We start from the raw sequence: 27,567 nt of genomic DNA on the forward strand, positions 1-27,567 counted from the left end.
CTTTGGAGAGGATCTTGCTTAGCTGGACCATATACCAAACTCTCTGCAAGGCTCATCTCAATAGCTTTTCATCATTTTGAAAGGAGATAATTCATCTTCCTCCATCTTCCTCTCTTTCACTTGTTCTTTTGTGTATTAGAAATGAGTTTGTATTATAAACCAGTAGTATCTTCTCTGTTATATCTTGCAAAAGGAAATTAGTGTTAGTATTGTATTATTCAAACTCCTTTTACCTTCCTATATTGACTTTTGTAACAGTTACACTTCTCTAAGAAACATTAATAGATTCAATGTCTTTATTTTATTCATTTTACAATATTTTTTCAAAGCTAACATATGTTTTAAATAGGATGAGTTGATGCCATTTCAGTCACACAGTGTCTTCTTCTCAACAAAATACTTTCTTCTCATTTAGTATTTGTTTGGTCTTGTCTGTAGTTAATGGATAATCAGACTAGATGGTCACACAGTCAGCTGGTTCTAAAATGACTCTTCTGTCTGCAAGTAATCATTTGTTTTCCTGTTTGTTGAGATGTATTCAATTTCAATTTTCTTTTTTAGTTTTTTTCACATCTGTCTTCCAACTCTTTTTTTAATAAATTGTTTATTAAAATATTAATATTGACATCAATAGAATTAATTAAACTTGCTTAATAACAATTTATATTCAAATTGATTCATTTAAATGAATAAGATATTATAATTCTTCAATTATTCCTTCAGTGTCCCATCAGGATTTATTGTTTGTCTATTCATTCTTATGGTGTCACTTATAGAGATGTTTTAATCTTCAAGTTTTCATTGTTCACTTTTTATTATTTAAAGTCCCCATCCCTACCAGATTTTTTTGTATGATTCATACATTGTAATTTAATTGCATTATATTATTCCATTATATTAATGTTCTACAATTCAACTCTTCTCATCATGTTGGACATTTTGGTTGCCTTGTACTTTTACATACAATTACATATGATGTTGCAATGCATAACTTTGTGTGGATAAATCTTTTACAGTTTTTTTTTGGGGGGGGGATACCATTTTCAGTATATCTTACCATCAATAGAGTTGCCAGATCAAAGGGTATTATTATTTTTATTTTTGTAAGTCCTGTGCTAAATTGACATAAAAAATGTACAGCATTCTACCAGAAATGAATGAAGGTACTAATATTTCTCCACAATACATCACTACCTCATACCAATCCAGCACTGAATTTTTTACTTTTCATTATTTCTGCCAATGAATGGATGCAGTGTAGTACATCAAAACTGTTCAATAAGCATCTCTTCAATTCTTTGTGAGTTTGTGTTTTTTAAATGATTATTAACATTTTTTCATTGTCTTTTTTGAAAACATCTTGTTTTGACTCTCTTTTTGAAGATAATGTTATATATGCTAGAGTTTTCTGAAATATCCAAAAAAGCTTTTGGCGTCTTTCATTCCTTGATCCTGAACTTTATTTTCCAAATAAATTTTCCATTTTTCACTGGCCTACCCTGCACTTACCTTTTTATCCCAGTCGCTCATAATTGTGTTGCATTATGTCTTAGCTGAGAGGTTCTTGTCATGTAGAGCTTGACTCAGTTGTCCATTTTTTTTTTTGTCTTGCCAGGAGACTTTGGTGACTTTGATCTGAATTTCTCAAGTTTACTATTTCAACAAGTGTCATAGAACAAGTGTTTATCTCTCATCCAAGGGAGATATGTAAACAAATGGCTAAGGAGATCAATGCAGTTAACTCTTCTAGAATCTGTAGTATGTGTGTATGTATGCATGTGTGTAGATAGACATACAGGCAGATAGACAGACAGGTAGATAGATAGATAGATAGATAGATAGATAGATATGGGTATATAATAATGGACTGTTTAGAAAGTTGATGGACTTAGTACAGATTGAGGCATGTATTTACATACATACATATATGTGTATATATATATACATACATAAATATATAATATATTTTTGTAGGTGTGGGGGGGGAGAGACAGAGAGAGACAGACAGAGGGACAGAGACAGGAGGCAGGGAGGGAGGGAGAGAGACTAGAAGGAGATTGTGGGTAATGTGTTATTTCAGTGAGCCCTCAAGAATTATGGTGGTTCTTAGATGAATAAGAGTCCCTGAGTCTTTCAGAGTTATTTTTCTTTATAAAATTTTTGTTATTGTATAAGTTGTTTTCCTGATTCTGCCATGTATCTCTGCATCTATTCAAAAAGGTCCTCCCAGCTCTACTTGAAAGCATCCTCTTCATCATTTCTTTCTTTTATCTTTTTGCTGAGACAATTGGGATTAAGTGACTTGTCCAGGGTTACACAGCTAGGAAGTGTTAAGTGTCTGAGGTCAGATTTGAACTTAGGTCCTCCTGACTTCAAAGCTGGTGCTCTATCCATTACACCACCTAGCTGCCTCTCTCTTCATCATTTCTTATAGCACAATGATAGTATTTCATCACATTCATTTGTCATGGCTTTTTCTGATATTTCCCAATTGATGTATACCCCTTTAGTTTCTAACTTTTTGCCATCACAAAAGAGTATATTATATGTATTTATTTACATATGGCTCCTTTTCCTCTTTTTTCAGTCTCTTTGAGATATAGTAGTATTGGATACACAATTTAATAGTTTGGAGGGACATAATTCCAAATAGCTTTCCAGAATGGCTAGAATCTCTACTTAACCAACAATACATTATTGCACCTATTTTCCCACTTCCCCAGATATGTGTCAAAAACAGGTATTGAATCTAGGTCTTACTGGCTTTGAGGCCAACTTTCTATTCAGTGTGACACACTGACACAATTTTCTGTGGAAACACATCTAAATTATTGTACAAAAATACTCTGCTATTTGGAGGTCAGACCTAAGATAACTCAAACCTTTGGAATTTACAGAAATTCCAAATATGATAGTAAGTTTAAAAGAACTGTGAAGATCCCTGAAGACCTATCACAAAGCTCATGCATTGAAGCTGGGCCATTTACTGTGCATCCTGAGTCTTACTGGCTACTATTTAAAGTTCAATTCTTAGCAAGTATGTTTTCCAAGCAAATAAGAAACGGGGTTAAGAAGCTGAGAGAGAAAGTATAATGATAGGAATGACAAGTGGCAACTAATAGACTGAGACTGAGGAAAGATACTGGCAAAAGTCCAAAACAGATTCAGGCTATGCTGTGCATTTTATGGGCAGTTAGGTGGCACAGTAGGAGAGAGCAAACCTGGAGTCAGGAAGTTGTGAGATCAAATTTAGCCTCAAACACTTAGCTGTAATCCTTTTTGCCTCAGTTTCTGTAGAGGACCACAGATATTGGGAAACTCTGAGAAAAGTATACTTAAAGCAAAGACACTTACACCAGGGTGTTAACTCAGTGTGATTGATGAGATGATGGTTCTTTAGTTCATATACACTTAAATACTTGGTATGATGATGTAATGGTTCTCTAGTTCACACATACTTAGTGTGCTATAATGATATAATCATACTGAGGTATTTAATGGCTGAGAGAACTGGAAATGAGACATTCCATCTTTGACCATCCTCCTGGTGGCTCTCCTGCCTCCTGCACTCCTCCACTAATATCAAAGCTGGTCCGGAGATCCTCCAGAGAACTAGTCCAGACACTACAAGTTTCCTTATCTGAAAAATGAATTGGAGAAGGAAATGGCAAATCACTCCAATATCTTTGCCAAGAAAACACAATGGGCTCACAGAGTCAGACATGATTGAACAACAACATGCTATATACATTGTTGCATTGTAGGGAATTATAATCATATCAGAACCAAAAGGCAAAAAAAACCCTGGGTTCTAATCTTAGCTCTTTCAGTTAATGGCTTTGGAACTGTAACCTCTCTGATTTGTGCATGTGGCTACAAAAATGAGGAAATTCGTTTTATTTTCCTTTATTATCTTGCAGAGTTATCAGAAGGCTAAAGTAAGATCAAGTTTATAGGAACATTTTAGAAAACATAAAGCACTTATACAAATGTAAGGCATCATTATTATTAATGAATCAGTTCAGATGACTGGAGTTTCATCTACTCTCCATAATCCTAAAGAAAATGCTGAAATGGCTAAAAGATGGGCAAGAAGAAGGCTTTGAAAGTGCTCCTTAGAGCAATCAGAATTTAACTGTTTATTTATAAACTTTCAGGTTTCTTTAAATGGAAAGGGATGAACCTACAAATACAGACAGTACATTTTGGAAAATGTAGTTGATGACAAGAGAATGAAAATTAATTTGGAGTTTCATTTGTTTCCACCTAATTCAGTTATGAGTGAATATTTTCATGTAAAGTATAGTGCATAATAATATTTGGTATATGGGGGAAAGAATACGTTTAATCTTCTCATTTTTATACAGAGTAATGTTCATTTGGAAGAGACAAGATGACCTTTTCTTTATATGTGAGAAAAACCAAAAGAGACCCACCAACCTCTCAGACCTCCTCACAGGTTGATCTCAGAGCTCAGATTGTGACTTGGATGGAGGTCACATGTGAGGGCTATATCAGGGTCAGGTTACTAACTCTACCAACCCTACCTCTCCTATTGTTCTTTGAAATATTTTCTCTTCCTTTAATCCTATCTGGTATAGGTTAAAGCAGTTTGTTTCATACAGATGTCTATCACAGTTGGACAGAAAAAGAATGTAAAATAAGATAAATTGTGTTTGAGGATAAGACTCCCCACAGCTGAGGACCATCAAAACATGAATGAACCTCTACACCTAAATGCATAAAACTTCCATTGGGTGCTTTTACTTCATCTTCACATGTGTACTCCCAGACAATGAGATACATAATTAGGAGGGAAGATTTTTGCTGTAACACATATTTTTTTTTTATTTCTTTAAAACAGAGATTCTTAACCTTTTTTATGTCATAAGCCCCTTTGACAATCTAGTGAAACACATAGACTTCTTTGAGTTAAAATTTTAAGATATACAAAATAAAATATATAGGATTACAGAGGAGACCAATTATGTTGAAATACAATTATCAGAATATTTTTATAACATGTTTATGGATCCCAGATTAAAATTTTTTATATTAAAAGATACTACTGAGGATGTGTCTATGTGTGTATATGTGTATGGTTGTATTCTCTAAAAGCCAACTATTCTAAGATTCAACATTCTTGGCAATTTGGTACAGAATCTGTTTCTCTCATAATTTTTGTGAAAATTCAATCAATTAAAAATAAACTTTTATTAAGCACTTATGGATGTGCCAGCTAAGCACTGAGGATATACAAAGAAGCAAGAAACAGTCCCTACTCTCAAGGAGCTTACACTCTAATATAACATGCAAACCAGTATATACAAAGCAAGCCATATATAGATAAAGAAAAATCATTCATGTTGGCAACTTTCAATAAGACTTTTATTCTTGGAGACATACTTGGTAGTATAAACTACCAAGTATATACCAACTTAGATGTTCATGGTATTTTTGGTATATCAATTTAAAGCCAAGAAGAAAGTAATTTCTTTATTTTCATATAAGGCAAGTTAGACCTGGAGAGAAGTGATGCCCAAGTTCATAGAGAGAAAAATATCAGAGTCTATGCAGGTTTTCTTATTACTAATCCAGCTCTTTTTTTGTTGCTGAACTAGTAAAATTTAGCAAGAGGTGGGACTCTATTTCATCCTCTAGGTGACTATTATCTAGACTATGAAAGAGTTAGACCTACATTCCTTGGAGTTTTATCCACTCAGATATTGTCTCCCTTATTTCAAATGATTGTTTTGTCAGAGTTTATGGACCAAAAGGATTCATCTGGCCTTTCTCACCCTGTTCCTGGCCCACAGGACATGGGAAAAATGCTTTGGTTACAAACCCATTATACTCATTGACACTCCAGATAAAGCCAAGTACTACATAGTTCTAAGACCCCATGCGCATTTTTGCAAAAGAACTTTTTTTTTACATTCTCTCTCTCTGAGCTAGTTGACAAAACTTTGTAGTGTCTTAGAAATTATTGAGGAGGTTTTTAAAAATTATTATTATCTTTATTATTATTGTTATTATGAACTTGGAATCCGTAGGCACTCAGCATGTTTGAATGTCAGCCCAGACACTGGCAGGCAACCATTCAGATGTCATTGTGAGTAAAATGTGTACTCAGTGACTAGGTTCAGGCCCTCTGTATATTCCAAGCAAATCTTTCCAATTTTCTAGAATATGGCAAAAAAAAAAAAAATAAAATAAAAAAAAAAAGGTTAAGAAAATGCTGTGGCATATGTGTGTAGGCACATACATGTATGGGACCTCTACATCTTCCCAACATGGAAATTATATTTCTGGCCAATGAAATCTCCACGCTTCGTGCATCACAACAAAGCCTGGTTTTTCTCTCCCAGATGCCTTTTAATTATATCTTTTAATTCTTTAACTATTAAACCTGTTTGCTTTAAGAGCTGTAAACATCTCATACTGCTAATAAGCTTCAGGAAAGTAAAGCAAATTGACATTCAGTATAGAGGTTATACAAAACCAATGAAAAACTATGCAAATGAGCTACAGAACAGGAAGATTTGCATATTCTTGTAGATTGGGTGATGATATTCCCAGCATGAGCCTAGCAGACTTGCTTTCTACCTCTGCAGATGAGGCATATTCTATTGGTTGGGCCCTGAAGGGTCAATTTAGCAAGTGTAACATTGTGATTTTCCACTAGCGTTCTCAGAACCACTGTGCAAAATGCAGCAATAAATAGTGACAGAAGAAATCGATTTTTAAAGTAAATGCATTGAAAGGAGGTGAGAGAGAAAGAGTAAAGGGATGGAATACTGTTCTATAAATCTTACACAGAGTAAATTTAGCAGTTGTACTATTCCAAAATCAGTTCCTCTTTTTACCCACCAATTCTCCCTTCTCTATATTACTTCCCAGTTCTGGTACTTTATGATATTTTTCATTGTCCCAATCCCACTAAGAGACTCAGTTAGGAAACTGCCTTCTTTAAGTAATCAGCCTGCTAGAGTAATATTCTGACTGTCACAAAAGGCCCACTGTCAAATTTCTGGAATCTAGGGAGTGTGTGTCTGTGTTTCTGTGTGTGCATACACATATGTGTTCCCCTGAATTCTTCTCTCTCTCTTAAATCAATTCTCTTCCCTTTATCTTCCTTAAAAGAAGTAGAGATTTCAAGAAGAACTTAATAATTGAAAGAATTAAATACCTTCCTTAAATATTCAAGACACTTTTTAGAGGGTTTTCTCCCCAAGTAGTTATAAAACACCTCTGAAGTAAATTTACCCATCTTTTGCCCACACCAGTCCTGTTTCATTCCAGGAATAAAATTCTTCACTTTGGTTTAAAAATAAAATGAGTGGAACAAGCTGAATTAGAAGTCCTTGGCAGACATCCCCCTGAGCAGAATGTTCTCCCAATTGGTGGCATCTCAATAAAAGCAAAGATATTTTAAAAATTTACCCCCCCTTCAGCCAAAATTGCATTTCTCTATTGTAAAAACCCAGTATGTCTGACTTTCACATCTTGCCTCTGATGCCTCTCCCACCCCCTCCTCACCATGTATTTAGACAGAGCTGCTTGCTTGCTCTCTGAATACCGTATATGTGCATACTGCACTAAGCTGACTAAGTTCACGGAAATGGGAGCAAATTCTACTGCTTTCAGATGAGAAGGCTGCCAAAAAGGGGAAGAAAAAAAAAGGAAAGAAAAAAAATCTCAAGTGTATTCACATTCTATGTTCCCTCATTCCCTTTTATCCTTCTTTAAATATTCAAACCCTTTTTAGAGAGACTTCTGTTAATGTGTTATCCCGGCGAACACTGTGGACCTGGAACGTGCTTAATGCTCTTGAATCCCCCAGGAATTATTTACTTGGGGAGAGGCTGGAGATACTTTCAGATGGGATGGGGTTGGAATCTCGTTACCAAAAAACATGCCCACTTACCCACCTCCTTCAGTACCACTGTTGTATATAACTGATAGAAATTGCTTCTTCCCAACACATGGTTTCTAGAGCAGACACTGCCTTCTTTCTCCCCCCCAAAAAAGGAAGGGTAGTTGTGAGAGTGGGAGTGGGGAGGGGTAAAGAAACTCTCCTTTGGCTCGGACATATGCACAAAATTATGTGAACATCTGTGTAAGTAACAACATACAACAAGACAAATTATTGGTGGCAAAAGGCAAAGCCCTTGTTTCGAAAACATGTCTGGAGATGGTGTGTATACAGAAACTTGCCTTGTGCTAATTATACATAATAACTGTCAGCTTTACGTTGCACGGGCTTCTCTGGTATTAATCGGCAATAGTGGTGGGGTGTTTCGTTTTTTTGTATTTTTTTCCTCTCATTGTCTTTCTGCCGTATGTGTGTGTGTGTGTGTGTGTGTGTGTGTGTGTGTGTGTACAAAGCACATAGTTTCTTTTTGGTAGTTCATGTTATCTGGAAAACTATGCAGAAATTTATGCGTTTGGTGACTCATTTCTTGAAATATAACAATGGGCAGATGAAGCTTTTCACTACAGGACTGACTCATCCTGCCACCTCAGAGTAACAAGGGGACTGTTGAATACAATGTGTTTAATTTTTTTTAAATATACAACTTTTGTCTTTTTTTATTCCTTTCTTTTATAAATGACTGTATAAACATGTATGAAATGCCACTCACTCTAAATGAATTAATTTCCTACTTTGTTCTTTGCCATTTTCTAACTTTACCTAATACCAAAATTTTCAGGTATATGTGCCTCAGGATTTTATGATATGAAGAGCCTTTTACTTGTAGTCCTTCACTGTCAGAGGATGCATTAGCAATAGTCTTGGAATCAGGAAGACTTGACACTGGCTTGTGCAACTCCAGACAAATCATTTAAGTTCTTTGTTCTCTGGGTTACTCTGAAACCAAACTGCAGAGAAGATGTCCATCTCCTTTGATAGAGGGAATTTCCTTTCCAGGAAATCCCCTATATCAATGAAATCACAGATTTTATCTCTGTCTTTAAAATCTTGAAGACCTAATTCTGACTCTGGCATTAACTGTTTGTGTGATATTGAGAAAGTTAAAACTGGGTGGTACAATGGATAGAGCACTGGGTTTGGAATCAGAAGTCTGACTCAGACTCTTTCTAGCTGGTAATCCTAGGCATTTAACTTCTCTTCGACTAACTCACTTTCCTCACCTGTACAATGGGCATAATAACAGCTCCCTCCTCTCAGGTTTGTTATGAAGATCATGTGAGATAATATTTTAAGTATTTAGCAGAGTATCTTTCTCAAAGTCAATGCATAAAAATGCTTATTTTCTTCCTGTGATTCTTCTTTGTGCTTTAGTATTAATAACTGCCACCTGCCTTGACTAGGTGTATCACTGCTTATTGTGTGGATCATTTGAGAGAAAATAATGTAAAACTTTATCATTTTACTAAAATGACTCATGCCAAGTATTCAGACAAGAGTCTGCTGGAAAAAAGACCTTGAAGGTTGGAGAGTCTGCAGGTAAAGGTCTCTCCAGGCAAAAGAAACTTAGGGAAATTCCTTTACAGAAAATATTCCATAGAATATAAATCCCCTGGAGTTCTTTAGACTGAATACCTTGAGAGCAGGACTGGTGGTTATTGTTAGTGTTGTTGTTGGGGGGTTTTGGTAGCTCCAGCATCTTAGCACAGTGCCTGGCACTGTGCTTTATTAAGTCAATGGACTTGCAGTTCAAATATAGGGCTCCTAGGAAGATATGTAGTCCTTTTGATATTTAGAATCAAACTGTATTTAAATGTTCTGATTTAAAGTTGCCTAAAAATAGGAAAGAAAAGGGTTTTTTTCCCTTTTCTCCAAAAAACCAAATCATTAAAATTAATTTTGAAGACAATTGAAGAATCAGAATATTTCAAAACAACCATAAAAATTTTACAGAATCTATTTTCAGAAGTAGCCTTAACTTAGCTTTCAATTTGGGGCACAAAATTCAATGCAATTGCAGCTTTACACCTGCATAAGCCAACAGACTTATTAATTTGTAGCTGGTGAATGAGTTCATGTGTCTAGCCCCAGTGTTTCCAGATGAATGTTTAGGGCATACCATCAAACTAAGTGCCTAGAACACTGAGGAAGAAAAATGTTGAGATCCTTTTGAAAATGTGATATTTCATGTACTAATTAGGTTCTTTCAGCTTTTATAGAAAAAGTATAAGACAGAATGGGAATACTCTGAAATGAGATTAACCTTTTTTTTTTTTCAGAGTTTCTAGAATGGGACTCACTGCATGTGCTTCACCTTCATTCTAGCAGCAAAAACATCTCCAGGTTCAATTTGCATTTCAGAGAATGGAATAGTTTATCCCCACATATCCAGCTAGATAAGATGAAACAAAAGCAAATGAGACTGGCAGATGCCTATACTTTATGCAGCTTTGGGACTAGAAAGGAAGTACGGTATTAACTTCTTCTACAAGGAGACATTTTTAATTCCTTTTTTTAGGCTAGGGAAAATTTCTCCTGCTGGGTCTCCCCTATTAACAAAAATACAGTCAATCAAAGAAATCAACTTCATTGTTTTTGTTTTTAAACTTGGTCTTGTTTAGTTTCTGAGTTTTTTTTTTTATTGTTGTTGATTTGTTTCTGACATGAGATTCTCTGACATGATCTAATTATTAATTTGCCTTTCTCCTCTCCCTATCTCCAGGATTCATTGTATAGGCCCATAAGACATAAGAAGACCTGAAAGTGAAGAGAGGGCAGTGGAGTGTGTGGATGGTTGCAGTGGAGGGAGGAGGTAAGAAACACAATGGAGAGGGGAGGGCGAAGACCTTGTCTAAATAGAGGTTTAACTTGGTTAACGGAACCAGTGTTTTGAAAAAGAGGATATGCTAAGGGTATCCTGTCCCCACCCACCCCCTATACAAGCCAGGTGGTTTCTGCTTACATACATGGTTTGGCTCCCTTATTCTTTGGCTTGGAGTATTTCACACATGAACAACACAGCCTTCTCCTAGAGATTTGTCATCCATCTGCTTGCATAAGGACTGTCTGTTTCTCTCACAAAGTTGGTCAAATCAACATTTTCCTTTGGCCAGGGTGGTTTACCAGCAGCTCTTCCATACGGTCCCAAATGGCAATTTTTCATTCCATTTCCCTGGTTGGTTCCATCCCTCTGTCCCCCTCCCTATCCCCCCTTCATTTTCTCCCACCCCTATTTTGTTGTTAAGAAGTCCTGTCACCCATGAAGACATCATCTAGCCCTACTTCTCCTCAAACGGCTTGTTACTCATAAGTGTAAAGCAACATTGCCTTCTGTCCTCAGAAGGTTTACAGATGTTTTTCCTTCCAGTGTGTGATGGAGGTTGGATGTCTCTTCTCACGCTTTTTCTAAGTTATTTCTCTTTAGGAACATTGTAGACAAGCATGCTGTTGAATCTCCCTACTTAGGATCTATCTCTTCCATTCCCTTTCTCACCATGTACTTGCTATAGATAGTGGCTAATCCATAAATCTTGTTGTTGATTGTGAAGTTGAATTTTGCTGTTATCACACTGAAGGGATGCATATATACCATGTATTACTCTTCTGAGACAGTCTTGACAACATTCTGAACAATTGTTTTGTACTGAAGGACAGCATCAACTTTGTCTTATATATCCCAGACTATTAGTTAGCCTTAAGTTTTAAAAGAATTCATTCCCCTCCTCCTAAATTCCTTCTCTCAATTGTAAGAGGAATCTCAGCCAGGGCTGAAGATTAAAGTGACTGTATTTTACATATAAGGAAATCAAGGCTTAGAGAATTATGTGAGTTAGTAAGTATCAGAGGTGAGACTTAATCTTAGATCCAGTGACCTCAAAACCGGGGCTTTCAAAACTGAGTATTAAATCCGGTGAATTTAGGGCCATTTACAAAGCTAAACAATGTGAAAATCCATTTTGTTTTCTAAATTTTTAGATTGTATATATGAAGTGTTTAAAAATTACCGAAGAATCCCTATAGCCAACCTTTCCATACAGCATATGTATCCTTTCTCCCCACTTGTATGTAAACATATCCATGAGATTAAGGGGAAAAAAGTATTTAGTGGAAAGAATAAGAGATTGAAAGTTAGTAGACCTGGGTTATAGTCCCAGCCAGGCCACCAACATCTATGGCTTCTGCAGTTTATTTAATCTTTCTGTTGATTCATATCAGTGGATTTGTGATCTATATAAATATCCTCTCCAGAGATGCAGAGCACCCACTACTCATCTCAGCCTTTCCTTCCCATTATATGTGGCTCTTGTGCATAGCCTTTCATAAACCCTCCATAAATTAGATTTACTGTTTGGATATGTAATATACCTACTTTCAGCTATCACTTTGAAGGAAGGTACTATTTCATGTTTGTATTCTTGCCATATGGTGTATTTCATGTGGTATAGCCATAGTTCTCAAAGGTATCCAATGAATGAGTCCTGTGGAACTTGAAATTACAAATACATATGCATGTGTAAGTCTTCACAACCAAGAATTACATTATGCCATAAGACTTTCCTCATCCCACCCCCCAAAAAATTTTGAAGGCCATTGTAACAAATGCTTAATAAGTGTTAAATTCAGTTGCAAGAATACAGTACAATCACATATTCCATTAACTTTAAGCTAATCAAAGGTAAACTGGTAAGAAGGTAACTCATAAAAACAATCCATTAAATGTTATGATAGGTAATCAGACAACACTAACTAATCCTATGCATCAATACATTAAAGAAATCCTCTTCCCTAAGCTAATAGCCCAATACAGACAATGGCTTGAAAAGTTGTGGTTTGCACAGGTTTGTACAATTTTCCCCTTACTGCTTGTCAGTTTGACTCCGCTTCCATGCCAAAGTTTTCTTAACAGTTTTCTGGGCTTATGCATCTCAATTCTCTTGAAATACTCCCACAGACCACTTGTTGCTTACTCCACTATTTTCCCCCACGGGCAACACTGAAATCAAACTTTAAAAAAAATTATATTTTAGACCTTCTCCATTTATTCAAGAAATTGGGTAACATAGAATTGAGGGAGGGGGAAGAGAATGGGTGGAGAGGGAATTAGAAGGAGGAATCAGACTTTCATTTATAATACATGCCCTTAATTTGTCACCCAGCTATTTACTGTAATAAGTCATTTGCTAAACCTTAACTTTTTTCATCTATAAAAAGAGATAATACAACTTAAATATGTCACAATATTGTTCTAGAGATAGCACGTTGCCTATGGTAATGGCATTGTAGATAGAGCAGAAGCCAAGGGGACTCTGTTTCAAGTCCTATTCAGACGTTATTAATGATATAAATCTAGTAAAATCCCAGGCAGCAAGAGAGTTGCAAGAAAAAACTCAGTGATCTGTCCTGGTTGGTAGAGGGAGTTACCTTACTGAATGTTCACAGTTAGATAAAAGGAGGAAAAATCTATAAGCTTTTAATAAACTCAGAGTGTTTTAATATGATTTAAATGCATATAATACTTTACAATTTGTAAACCTGCTTCTTCTGCATCTAAATAGGACTAGTATTTCAGCAATTAAAAAATTTTAGGATGTTGGGAGATTTCACAACCTGTGATAAAATTACATAAACCACAATGACATTTTATTCTGAATTTTAATAACTTTCATTTAGTAAATGTTCAGAAAACATTAATTGAATGATAGATTTTAGGACTCATTTGTATACTTTGGATTCACTTAAACTTTCATGGAAAGTGGACATTCTCTCCTGTGTGTTGTTTCCCTAATAGAAGGATGAGAGATAGAGCTTGCAAATGTTGAGTTCTTTAGTGTGAGGAAGAAAAGATGGCACATATTCAGGTTCTAATGAATAATGATACAGGATATCAACGGAAGACAGTGCAGGACAGTGGAGATGATACAGAACCAGCTTGAACTGTAATGCAGCAGAGATATAAATACTGATTTTCACATTTGATTTACTTGCAAATGAAAGCTTGCCAAATAAGTGATTTGCTGCTACTAGGGTTTCCCCTTAGGGAAACCCCATGGATTTCCCCTCCATTAAAAATGAATTAGAGCAAGCTCCCCTTAAAACCTCTTACCTGAATTAGATTCCGCTATAATATGATAATACCAGTTTGTCAAAAAACATTCCTTATGTAAAATACTATATCTTTGATGTCACCTTGAATATTTCTGACCTTTCCTTTGTGAAAATTACATGGGAGAGTCATAAAATTAATCCATAATCCAGCAACAACATACATCAAGGCATAAGGGACATTATATTCAAATACTCACTTGGATGTGGTTTCTCAATGATGTGGCTGATCCCTCTGGTGATATAGATCAAAGACTCTGTGTCTGCCATTCTATGAGATTCTTGTCCATGTTCTCCCATAAATTCTCCACAAATGAAATTGACTCAATGTATGTATGATTATAGGAGTGGAGGGGGCATCTTTCTTCTTGCCTGACAACTTGTAATAAATATTAATTTCTAAGAAATGCTTGTTGAGACATTATGTGGAAAAAATCTATGAATGTCAGTTGTACACATTACTATCAGTGTGGAAACTGATGCTTTGTGGAGGTCATTCTCTTAGAATGTGTATAATTGAGAAGGAATGAATAAGAAAGGTTTATCTAGGTGGTTAAGTTCCAGTCTCCTAACTGATCTGCTGGGTGATTGGCAGAATCTCTTAATCTTTCTACTTCTTTATTTTCTAAGGAAATAATTCTTTAGAGGTAGTGAGAGGATTAATTAATTCTGTGTTTGAGACCTTAAATTGTGTATTTGAGAGAGTTCCAGATCTCTTTTGTTTTAAGTCTTTCTCTTCAAATGGGAGAGAAAAAAAAAATAGAAGACAGAGATTTGAAAGGTGTCAGGATAGAAAGCCCAGGAGATACTCAGTAGAGTTATTTATATCTGTCTGAGTGGTTTCTGATCACTGAAAGCAATATTCTCTGGCACCTTAGTCCCATAGATTTAGAACTGGAGTTACTAACTCCATATCAAATCCAACCCCATCATTTTACAAATAAGGAAAATGAGACCCAGAGACCCTTAATTTGTTCACTGTCACTGGTATGAAGCTAGATTTGAATCTGAGTAACCTAACTCTAATCCAATTTTTTTCTTCATCTAGAAGAAAGAGAACCAGAGCTATTATTACACCAGGATAGGTGAATAAAATTGGGCATCCTATTGACTTGATATAAAAACTATTCCACATCTCACTGACTTAGTACTTCAGTATTGAATGTTAGATGATGTTGCCGTCTCCTGCTCTCCCCGCTTTAGAATGCAGATTTCTCTAAAGATGAAAGTTGTCAGAGTGAAGCATTTCTTCTCTGACTTGAAATAAGTGGGAATAAAACCTAATGACTCATTAAAATAGAAAGGCAAAAACCAAAATAAAACAAAAGCCTCGTGCACTTGAATAGAATAAGCCATTATAGATAGATAGATAGATAGATAGATAGATAGACAGATATTTGAAAGAGGGGAGGACAGAATATTTTTAAAATCTATATGGGAAGTTGCCTCAGGATAAACTTTTCTAGGCATGGTACTTACTGTTAGTTCTTTTGAATAAAAATGAATTTGGTTTTTAATACTTATTTCTATACAAAATCTTTAGTGGAAAACTCAGCTGCATTTGATTTGATCTGTGATAGTTGTGACTGTCCTGATTAATAATACCAGCTTTTTGCATTGGAATGTATCTGTCTCTCTGTGAGGCTGGTGGAGGAGTAGACAAAGATATAGAAAGGAATAGTAAAGACAGGTGTCTGCCTAATATTTTTAATGTAGATTTTTGGATTCAAAACATTTTTGAAAGTTGCTCATTCAAAAAAAATAAAGAAAAAGACTTCAAACCTAAGAAGCATAAGTAACAACTTTAGTATGATGCTTTTGATTCTCCTGATCTTGGAGCAACACAAATATGCTGTTTTAAATTATTTTTTTAGTCATTGTTTATGTAAGGCTGTGAGAGGGTGGGATGAGCAGATGATGATGTGGTAAGCTGTCCCCCTACATGTGCACATGCACACACACACACACACGCACACACATACACACTGCAACCTTCAACAATTCCAGTGATCAATGCTGGTATCAGTTCCAAGTTCTCTTGGCTTACTTTAGACACAAATGTGTTCTCATGCCATGTTTGACAAAAACTAAAATGAGGTGGCCAAGAAAAAAATTAAGACCACTATCCTGCTGCTAACTCGAGGCACTTAAACCTAATTGATACAAGTAAAATATTATTCTCTGTCTTCATGTGCTTCCACTGGTTCCCAGCTGTGAGCCTTATGGTTTCAGCGTGAAAGTTAAAAAATCAGAGAGCTCTGCTTCCATGTGAGTCTAGGGTCTTAATGTGCTCTAAGACATCTAAGGAGAATACAGAACTCAGGAATACAGTGTGACAATCAACTCTGCTGCTAAATAAAAATCGTGTAAAATAAAATCACGTATGTTTTCAGTTTCTCAGTCTTTTTTCTTAGCCACTCAAAAATCTTTAATTAAAATACTGTCCCAATTCTCTAGGAAAGACATAAGGTGTTTGATTTTAGACATCCCCTAAGGAAAGAACCTTCTTTATTATTTTCATGGGTCATTCTGTCCCATGGCAATTCAGAATATAAAACTATCTTCCAGCTTTCTGAATATGATGTCTGTTTTTCTCACTTTCCAGTCATTGCTTCAGTTTTGATAGTAAGAACTTGGCATGGTAAGTCTACATTAGGGCCTTCTTTGGGGTATTACTAGAAAGGAGATTTTCCTAGCCCAAATTATGTGGTATGCTTAAATGAACAATGCCATTGTCAGATTTCCTCTTTGCTTAGTGTATTGTAGACATATCTACCACACCATCATAACATTCAGACATTCCTCAATGTATTCCTAATGTGTCTAATAATGGAACTAGCATTAAATGAAAAGCATGTGAGTGTTTGGTTTCTTTAGTTTGTTCCTCTCTCTGCCTCTTTAACAATACAGATAGTAAGTGTGTTTTAATTTTATTTTTAAAGTTGGCACCCTGGGATTGCTTCACAAGATAGCTCATTTGTTTGAGGGTCCCCAGGGGACAACAGTAGTCATTCCACGTTTCTCTAACAGACTTCATACCGCACAAATAACGCAGTACAAAACACTCCATCCCACATTCTAGGGAACATTGAGCTGTTGGAATTCTCATTTGATACACAGCATTTAGTGGGTATTTATGTACTCTGTGTTTATTTGTCACTCCCTGTCATTTGCATTACATTTAAGTAACTACAAGTAAGTATTGGCATAGATATTTTATGCCAGAATTTTGGTTGACTGAACATTTTGCTATGGAAAAGTTCCCCAAAGCCTCCTTAGACACACATCCTCCTCCACACACAGAACTCACATATTCCTCCCTACCACAACAGGATACCCTCCCCCACCAGATTCCCAATGTATATGCTATACTCCCCCTGTCTTGCAAGCCCTTTATTCTGCAGAGCTTTCGAGTTTTGTCCTTTTTTTTTTTTTTTAAAGTCATGTCCAACTGTTCTCGACTCCATTTCGGGTTTTATTGGTAAAGATATTGGTAAAGATATTGCCATTTCCTTCTCTGGCTCATTTTACAGATGAGGAACTGAGGCAAATAGGAGTTAACTGACATGCCCAGGGTCACACACTTAGCCACATTTGAACTCAGGTCCTTCTGATTCCAGACCATGGGTTCTATTCACCATACTACCTAGAGTTGTCCACACAATGAGGCAAATCAGGACGGATTCATCAGACTCAACAGTTGGTAGGGCAGGTCAGGGCACCAAAGAAAAGATGCTTAGCCAATGCCTGAGGAAGACTTCAAGGGATAGATGAAGGGAAAAGAGGTAACTCCCAGCTGGTAATTTTTTTTTAAATGTGAGGGCCTTTTATAAGTAATCAGCTCCTCAGAACAAACACCTCTGTGACCAAAGCAAACCAGATGAAATTGTCCTTTTCTGTCCCCTTCCCCTTCAACACTTGTTGAATTCAGGTTTAGGATTTCCTTCGCCACACAAAGCTACCTTGAGGTTTATTTTCTTTTGATTCAGGAGCTCTTTACATTAGATGATAGCTCCAAAATCCTATTCCTTAGAAATTATTAATTTCTAAACAGTGATAAATGTGTATGCTGTAAGAGCACAATTTTCAAAATATCCAAAAGAGCTTTGGTAATTGTCTTACTCAGGACAAATAGAGGTTTGTAATGTTATACATTTAGGGAATTTTTTTTCATTTTTCAAGTGCTGTATGTTATATAAATCCAATCCCCATTAATAAGTAAACTCTCTCTGTTTATTCTTTGATCTAACTTATAGTTGTGACATGCAGATTCCAAACACATGTCTGCACTTATGTTCTGTTTCCTCAACGTGCAACATTTAAAATAGCTAATATGCCACATTGATCCTGTAACAGTGTAACATAGTAGATAGAAAGCTGGTCCAAAACCACGGAGACCTATCTAGAGTCATTCTGCCCATTTGATCCTTGGCAAATCATTTAACATTCCAACTGCCCTAAACACTCTCTGGATAACTCTATAAGAATATAAATTACAGAGAAGGCACTAATCTATATTGGCAGAAGTTCCCTCTGCCAATGGAATCACAAATCTAATGTCTATCTCTAAATTCTGTGGCAGTCATAATGGAAGAAAAACAAAACACATTTATACACACATATATAGATGTCTCTGTATGTGTAAACATAGGGTAGCTATGTGGCACATAGCATGGAGTCACGGAAGACTTATCTTCATGAGTTCAAATCTGGCCTCAGAAACTACTAGATATGTGACTCTGGGCAAGTCATTTCATTCAATTTGCCTCAGTTTCCTGATCTGTAAAATGAGTTGGAGAAGGAAATGACAAATCTCTTTAGTATCATTGTCAAGAAAACCCCAAATTGTATCATAAAGAATCATGTACAACTGAAAAAAATTACTCTATAACCACAATGTATGTGTGTGTGTGGATGTATATGTATGTGTATATATATATATATATATATATATATATATATATAGTATATATTATATATATATATATATATATATTTCACCACAATTAGTAAATGGACATAGAGGTTTCAGATACCATAGATGCTCGCTAGGAGCAGATTAAGAGAAAATCCACTAAGATAAGATCTGGCTCTTCTCCAGAGATCAGTTGGTCAGCAAGCATTTACTAAGTACTTACCATGTGCAAGGCACTGTGCTAACTGCTGAGGATACAAAGAAAGGCAAAAACATGGTCATTGCCCTCAAAGAACTCCTAGTTTAGTAAGGAAGGCTACATACAACTACTAATCATATCAACACACAAAGAGGGGAATTTCAGGAGAAAGGTACTAGAAATGGTAGAGACAATCAAAGGCTTCCTGAGGAAGATGGAATTTGAGGAATTTTAAAGGAAGCAAAGAAGGTCAGGAGGTGGAGGTAGAGGTAAAGAGGAATGGCATACCAGATATGGGGGAGGTCATTGAAAAGGCACAGAACTAGAAGACGTAATATCATTTGAGAGGAACAAGAAGACAGCTTTTGATGGATTGATACACTGAGGGGAGTAGAACATAAGAAAACTTTAAAGATAGGAAGGGGCAAGATTAGGAAGGATTTTAAATGCTAAACATAGTATTTCCATTTGATTGTAGAAGCAAGAAGGAACCACTGGAATGTATTGTAGCAGGGAAAGTTGAGGGGACAGAGACAACATGGCCATATCTATGCTTTAGTAGAGACCTAAGTAAGGGAGACCAGTTAGAAGGCTTTTGCTATAGTCCAGGTTTGGAGCTCCAGGATAATGGCTGTAAGAGTGGAGAGAAAGGGTGACTATAAGAGACATTTTGAAGGTAGAAAACAGAAAGGATAAGTCTTGGCAACAAATGCATGTGTGAAGTGAGTGTAATAGGACAGTTAAAGATGACATAGGTGTTGTAAATCTGGGTTACTAAAAGAATAATGTCTTCAACAGTATTAGGGAAATTGAATGGGGGAAGGCTTTTGGGGGGAAATCATAAATTTCATGTAGAGTTTTAGATGTCTATTTATTGGACATTCTGTTCTACATGTCTAAAAAAACATTTTGTGGTGCTAGACTGGAAGTCAAGGGAGAGAGCATAGGATTATCTATGCAGGTTTGGCAATCATCTGCATGGAGATGATAAGACCATGCAAGTAAGTTTTCACAGAGCTGAGAAACAAGTCCAGTATTTTTTAAAAGGTAGATCTTTAAAAAAAAAATAAATATATAAGCCCAAGACTATAAAAGGTAGCTTCATTTCTCAGTTCTTACTTGTTCTACATAATTAGATAAGAAAAATTAAAAACATAATTCTGTTTTCCTTCTATGACATTACACTTTTAATAAGTAACTCTTTGAAGTTGAAACCATCTCTAGTGTAGAGATATCAAACACAATGTTCCATAGGGACAACATGATAACAGGTGTAATTTTTGGAAATATGTAAAGTATAATTTACTTCATTTAATTATTCCATTGCTCATCAAGAAAAGAGCAGGACAGTTTGAGAATGAGACACAGAATGTATAAGTAGTCATGATATAAGAAAATGTTCAGATCGTTGGGATGCTAACTAGATAGGATCAGAGTCAACAAAGTAGAAGAGAGGAGGATCCAAAAAGGCATGAAATTGAATAAGAGTCTATAATGTGAGATCCAAAAATATTTTGTTTTCTCCAGTTTTGCTAAGGTTCAGTTTTTATATTTATATTTTGGAGGGAGAGATCTATCACAAATATTATAGGTTGACCATATTGTTCTTAATTTCATCATTCTGATATGCTATATCATTTGACCTTCCCATCATTACTTGTTATATGTAATAAGTTTGGGACATAATTACTCTGCAGCATACTCCTTTTTTCTTGTGAATATACCTTCCTCCCAGGAATTTCTGTTTCAGTAGTATCTGTGAAGCAAACCTAAGATAAATAAATATTGAATGTAGTGCTGGAGCATCCTTGTCATCCTCATGGACAGATTAATTAGTAGAACTATAACTAAATCTTTAGCAAGCTATTTATTTTCTTTAATCAATCAATCAATAAACATTATTTAAGACTTTACTATGTACTAGGGAGTAGTTAGTAGGTGCAGTGGATAAAGTGTTGGGCTTGAAATTAATCTTCTGAAATCATCTTCCTGAGTTCATATCTGTCCTAAGACACTTACTAGCTGTATGGCTCTGAGCAAGTCACTTAACCAGGTCTGCCTCAGTTTCCCCATGTATAAAATGAGCTGGGGAAGGAAATGGTGAACCACTTTAGTATTTGCCAAGAAAACTCCAAAGTGGATTACAAAACCTAAAGAAGTAAGAGAAGTGGGATTTGAACTACAAATTCAGTGTTTTTTCCATTCACAGATTATTGCTTTCAAATAGTTGTTCTGGTTTCCATATGAAGCTAATTCTGAAATTCTTAAAAGAGGTTACTGTTTATTTGTTTTTATGCTAGTGGCTTTTCTCCTAAATGACAGCAATGTCCAATAAAAAGGTTGTGAGACATAGATTCAGAAGAGACCTGCATTTCCTTCCCACTTCTGATATTATTAGTTATAATCAAGTCACTTAAGTTTCCTCATCTATAATATAGGGGAAATAATACCCAGAGTATTTCCTTCATGGTATTGTTATAAGAATTAAATATCATCATCAGATTATAGATTTAGAACAGGCAGGTGTCATCCAGTCCAGCCATCTTATTTTCCAAATGAGGAAACTGAGTCCTATTGTTTTAACTCACACCCAGAGCCATAATTGGAATCTCTGACATCAAAGCCATGATATTTTTCACAGCACTGCACTGCTCTAGAAGCTCTATAAGATCAGAGACTGTCTTGCTTTTTAACTCTCTTCGTGCCCCCACACTTGGCATAGCACTGGGCAGATATAGTAGGTGTTTAATAAAATTTGTTGTTGGCTGAGTAATAGATTTAAAATGCTTCTCAGATCTTAAAACACTATAAAAGTCAGGTATTTAATTATTCTCTTCTATCTAAGTCTTAGAAAATCTGCCATCAAGTTCCAGAAAACCATGATGGAGCCTAGTCTAACAAGGAAGGGTTCTGTTGTCTTCAGTGGTAACAAATAGAAATGGCCTGAACTGATCTTTTGATTCTAATGCAAAACTTCTGTCACATTAACTAGAATTCGGAGGTTTGAGTATTGGGTATGGGAGTACTGTGATCACAATGAGAATAAGTTGATAAAGATGGAACATGAGTTAGGTAGAGAAGGGAAGTAAAAAAAAAATAAGCATTATATAGTGCCTACTATGTTAGGCACCTTACTGTTTTATAAATTTTATATTATTTGATCTTTACAACAACCCTACCAAATAAACGTTATCCTTTTTCTCATATAAGGAAACTGAGGCAAATAGAGATTAAGTGAATTTCCCAGGATGGTACTGCTAGTAAGTGTCTAAAGCCAGATTTAAACTCAAGTTTTTATTTATCTATAAACTGTCTTTAAAATATTTTAAGTGCTACACAAATGTTAATACTTATTATTATAAATTAGAACTATTTCATATTTTTAAAGTTATTCTTTGTTCATACAGGAAATCTGTCCATAACAAAGCTCCTTGAATATAGGTTATGAAGAGAAGGCAAATTTGAGAGAAGAGAATAATAATTCTTTGAATAAAATAACTCTATAATTGAGAGCAGTGAGTCATAATAGTGAGAACATGGCTCTTTTTCTAGAATGTAATCACTGATTTAGAGCCAGAAGGAGCCTTTGACATCATCTTCCAACCTCTTCTTTTTAGAGATAAGGAAACTGAGTATCATAATTAGAGTGACTTGCCCAAGATCATAGGAATAATTAGTATCAGAATTAATACTCAAACCCTAAACTCTAGTTGCTTTGCTTTTTACACACTGAATCATAATACCCACAAAGACCTGAGATAGGGACATAATTTCAGAAGCTACTCTATCACTGTAGGAAAGCCTCAATATCCCAGAGACTTCTCTAGCCTCAGCTCAAGAAATGAACATAATGGCCCTTATACAACACTCTGCACAAAGTTGTAATACATGTCAGACTCCTTGTAAATGATAAAGGGCTATATCAATATGAGCTTTGATGAGATAATGATGATGATGATAATGATAATGGAATTTTGGAGCAGAACCTGTTAGAATTAATTAGACTAAATTATAATAAAATGGTTTTACATAAATTTTATTAATTTCAAATAAATAAGATTCATCAATGGAAGCCATATTAAAAATGCTTTAATCACAGATAATTGATACTTATCATTGGCAAGTTCTCTCATAACAAAGGACTATTGGATGGTAGCTTGAAAATTATCCATTCTCTCGAAGTAGATTAAACATTTCACCTGCCCTCCATTCACTTACATATTAATATATTTACTGATATTTTTTTACTTCTTGAATAATTCTTTCATTCCATTTTGGGGAGGAAAATCAAGAAAAAGTGTTTCTCTGTATAATCTTCTCATTTCTCCATTTCCCCCCTACCTTAAAGCAGCAATAATTTTGTATTCAAGATCTTGAAGGATATCATTCAATTCCATAGCTGGATGCATAGTGATCAAATTTTGAGCAAATAATGAAGGTTTATTTGTTTTATATGTTATTTTGTTGTACCTCATTTTTACCATCTGGAATAAAGACAAAGGAATAATCATTTAAATAGTTCCTACTATTTGCCAAGCAATGTACTAAGCACTTTACAAAGATTATCTCATTTAATCCTCATAACAAATCTAGGAGGTAGGTGATCTTATTATCCCTATTTTACAGGAAGAATAGACAAACAGAGGTTAAATGTAACTAGTTGCTACCTGAGATCAATTTTGAACTCAAGTATTACTCACTCTAGGCCCAGTGTTCTGGCCTAACATTTTATTTTCATAAACAAAAAGTCACTTAAAGTAGAAACAAGCTTCATCATTTACACTCAGCATGACTAGTAAGGCAAAAGCAAATGTTCACTTTATCCATCTCCTTGTCATTCCTTTTTCTCCTCACTTGAAGGAAAAATGTGCTTCTCCTAGAAGTTAGATTAAGTGTAGAGTTATAGGGTTATTCCATATAGTTAGTGAGCAGTGTTAGACTGAAACCCATCTTGGAATAATTTCCTTCTCCCATTTTAGAGTAAAAATATTATGAAGTAAAGCATCTAATTTATATGAACAAATTATGATTTGCTTATTGAACTTCATTTTCATAGATAGTACAAAGGTATATGAAATCAGCCGTATCAAAATTGCTGATAATTCCAAATTAATGAGATTTGAGTAACTTACTCATTTATTTCCAAATGGTATGCAAAATTTTGTATATAGATTTTTTAAATTAGAAATTGTATTTTCTTGGTCCATTTTTGGAGATTCAATTAATTATTAATTTAATTAATCCAGAATATTAACAATATAGACCTCTTAGGAGGGTTACTTCTTGAATCTATGCATAATATTCATTGAATGTTTAACTTCTTCTCCCTTAAGCTATTCTATATTAATGAACTGATTGTAATTTGGTAGATGGATAGAAGAGGTAAAGTTATTTTATCAGCATTAACTAGTTAGTTATTAGATCTTCTATTAAAAGTCACATTTCCTTCCTTCTAGTTCACAGTTCTTTCTTATAGAGTAAAATTTAATTATTTCAATATACATAGGGAAGAGGAAATGAACTTTGAACAAAACATGTACAAACTACCTCTTTTTTTATTTTTAAAGTTAAACAACATCTATTCTTCTGGGAAATATCAGTTGCTTCCAACTATGCCTTATTTTGAATAAACAAGTATCATGGTTTTACTGTCTTTGGCTAGATACCCATATAAAATGGCTCAAGATAAAGAGGTCCAAGACCCCATTTGTTTTGTTTTGTTTTGTTTATAATATGATTTGTTAAATGTAACTCATGAACTATGACAGAGCAGCAAACCCAAGCTAAAACCAGCAGAAACCAGTTTGAATAAGCTTGGACAATTTGGTGATCTTTGATCTAGTGTTTAGTAGTGTGATAGATGTCACCCTTTTTGGGGCTGAATATTTTATGATGCAGAAATTATTTTACCTTGGGTTTTCCTGGAATAGCTTATTGTATATAATAGTAAATATTGAGTGAAGAAAGAATGAAGCCCAGGATTCAGCGACTATCAGGGCTCCTGTAGTGCAGAATTTGACAAGAGGTATGCTTTGAGACAGCAGCAGTGTGATTCCAGACACCCAATGTCATCATTACCATAGTTACACCAAGGGTCTCCTGTCCCCTGTTAGTCCGCAATATAACTGGACTAATCACAGCATAGCAGGTTTGTGTAAGAGGTAAATTTAACTTTGATTTTTAAAAATGTTTCAACACTTAGAAAAATGTGTCTAGGGATGTGATTATTGCTGAAGCTTAACTTGGAATGGTTAGCACTCCAATACTATATCAGACCTAGTTTACTTTTTGATGCAGATACAAGGACAGCTACCTGCAGGAATTAATTGTAATTTTATATTGTGTTGTTGTTGTTGTTGTTGTTGTTGTTGTTGCCACTGTTAAAATAAGTACCAGCATGATTTAGCACACCCCTGCCATTTTTAATTGGTGCCCCTAAAGTAGTTCTCTTGCTTCTGCAAAACTTTAGTACTTTTGCAACTAACAGAAAATGTTTCATTTTCCCACATATAATAAAAAATGTTTTAGTCACATATATATATATTTAAGGCAAGCATTTTTCTATAATGACTTTGCATATTTGATCATTTTTTTAGTTTGGAAATTTTGATCAAAATGTGATTTTTTTTTTTTTTTTTTTTTTTTTTTTTGCCCAGAAAATCAGCCCTTAATTTCTAAGGCAAGAACTTCTGTCTTGATGGTGAAGATTAGGAATGGGACATGGTGACTTTAAAAAACAATACTATAGCATTCAGACCTCTGCAGGTAGTGAGGAAAAGTATGATCTCACAACCAACCCAGGGCATCCCTCTACATCAGTATATCCTGACATATGGGTTAGGAAACTGGACCAGATAGCCACTGGCTTTGATCCCTATATGGGTCTCTCAACCTCATTTTGGTTCTTACTCAGAGATTCCATTCCCAGCCAGACAATCCTGCCTCACCTAAATCCAATTCCTTCCTCTCTCCCTCCTTCCTTTCCTCCCTCCCTCTAACCTTTCTTTCTTCCCTGCCTCCCTTCTTTTCCTTCCTTCCTCCTTCCCTCCCTCTCTCCTGCTCTTCCTTCTTTCCTTCCTCCATTCCTTCCTCCCTTCCTCCCTTCCTTCTTCCTTTCCTCCTCTCTTCTTCCCTCCTTCCTTTCCTCCCTCTTCCTTCCTTCCTTCCTTCCTTTCTCCCTCCTTTCTTCCCTCTCTTCTTCTCTCTCTCCTTCACTTCTTCCCTCCCTATCTCCCTCTCTCCCTCCTCTTTCCCTCCCTTTCCCTCTTCCTGTCTTCCTTCTTTCCCTCCTTCCTTCCTTCCTTCTTCCTTTCCTTCTCCTTTCTTATATTTGATGGAGATACAAATTTGGTGGAGATGATGAGATAGCTGCATGCATAGTTTTTGTTGTTGCTGTTGTTATAAGAAGCACAATAGGGTTTTTCCCACTCTTAAAATAATTCTGAACACAAATCCCATTGATGATATGGTAGAGAGGGACATGTTTTCTATACAAAGAAAAGAACATTAGTATGGTTCATAATTGTTCTGAAGACCACTTTATCTTTTAGTCTCCTCCTACTCTCAGGATTGGATGTAGGTCTGAAAGAAATGTGGCTTCTTTGTTGCTGGGAACAAGCAGGTTCCTATCACTCCAAGTCCCCAAGAACTGAAGTATTCTTCCTGTATAGATAATCCCACTGGTGAAAGCATCTAGGTACCAAATTGCCAGGTTCAGCACATCACAGCAGCTAGTTTGCCTTTACCTGGCACACCACACTCCCCTTGGACACAGTTATTCCCCTGTGTTCTATGTGCATCCACTTTAACGACGCCTCCTCCACCCAAGAGAGATACTGCTTTGAAAAACAGCCAAGAGAAGACTCAATTATACCTACACACACACACACACACTCACACGATCCCAATTTCCATTACCAAGCAATGAAGTTTTTGTAGAATTTGGAACTCTTATAGCATTTTAAAAGAAGAAGAAATGGGGAGGTAGAGAAGAGAAAAAGGGATAAGGGAAGACATAGATGATGAAGTTTTAAATTAAAGGGCATGTTTTGTTCATTTTTACTTTTATGGTATTTGGTAGAGAATTAACAGTTTGTAGTGTCAGAATTTTGCTGGGTATAGATGAGGTCCTGGGAGAGTTAATTATTTCCTGGAGAAGTCCTGGGGTTTAGAGTACTGACAGTTTTTTCTTGACTGTCAGTATTTATAACAGGTATATCCCCCACTGGGTTGAGGGGCTTTAAAAGGTAGCTGTTTGAAATATAGGACTTTTGTCATAGATGCAATTTTGTAGAGATTTGTTTCATTTGGGGTTTTGGTAAAGTTTAATGTGTGTGTGCATGTGTTTAAAGAAAAAAAAAGAAGGAAAAATAATATAAATCAAATACTTGAGTGGGTGGAGTGGAGTGTGCATAATCT

At 35.5% G+C, this 27,567-nt stretch overlaps 1 protein-coding gene across 5 annotated transcripts in view; it reads left to right on the forward strand.

The window, feature by feature from the left end:
- The window catches only part of ATXN1 (ataxin 1), a 508,201-nt gene that overhangs the window by 369,227 nt on the left and 111,407 nt on the right, over positions 1-27,567 (forward strand). For all 5 annotated transcript variants that reach the window (XM_031946815.1, XM_031946814.1, XM_031946812.1 and 2 more), the window contains one exon: positions 10,656-10,745. The gene's annotated coding sequence lies outside the window, so the exon portion shown is untranslated. The remainder of the gene's footprint in view (positions 1-10,655; positions 10,746-27,567) is intronic.

This window comes from Sarcophilus harrisii, chromosome 1, assembly GCF_902635505.1.
Source record: "Sarcophilus harrisii chromosome 1, mSarHar1.11, whole genome shotgun sequence".
Lineage (NCBI taxonomy): Eukaryota > Metazoa > Chordata > Mammalia > Dasyuromorphia > Dasyuridae > Sarcophilus > Sarcophilus harrisii.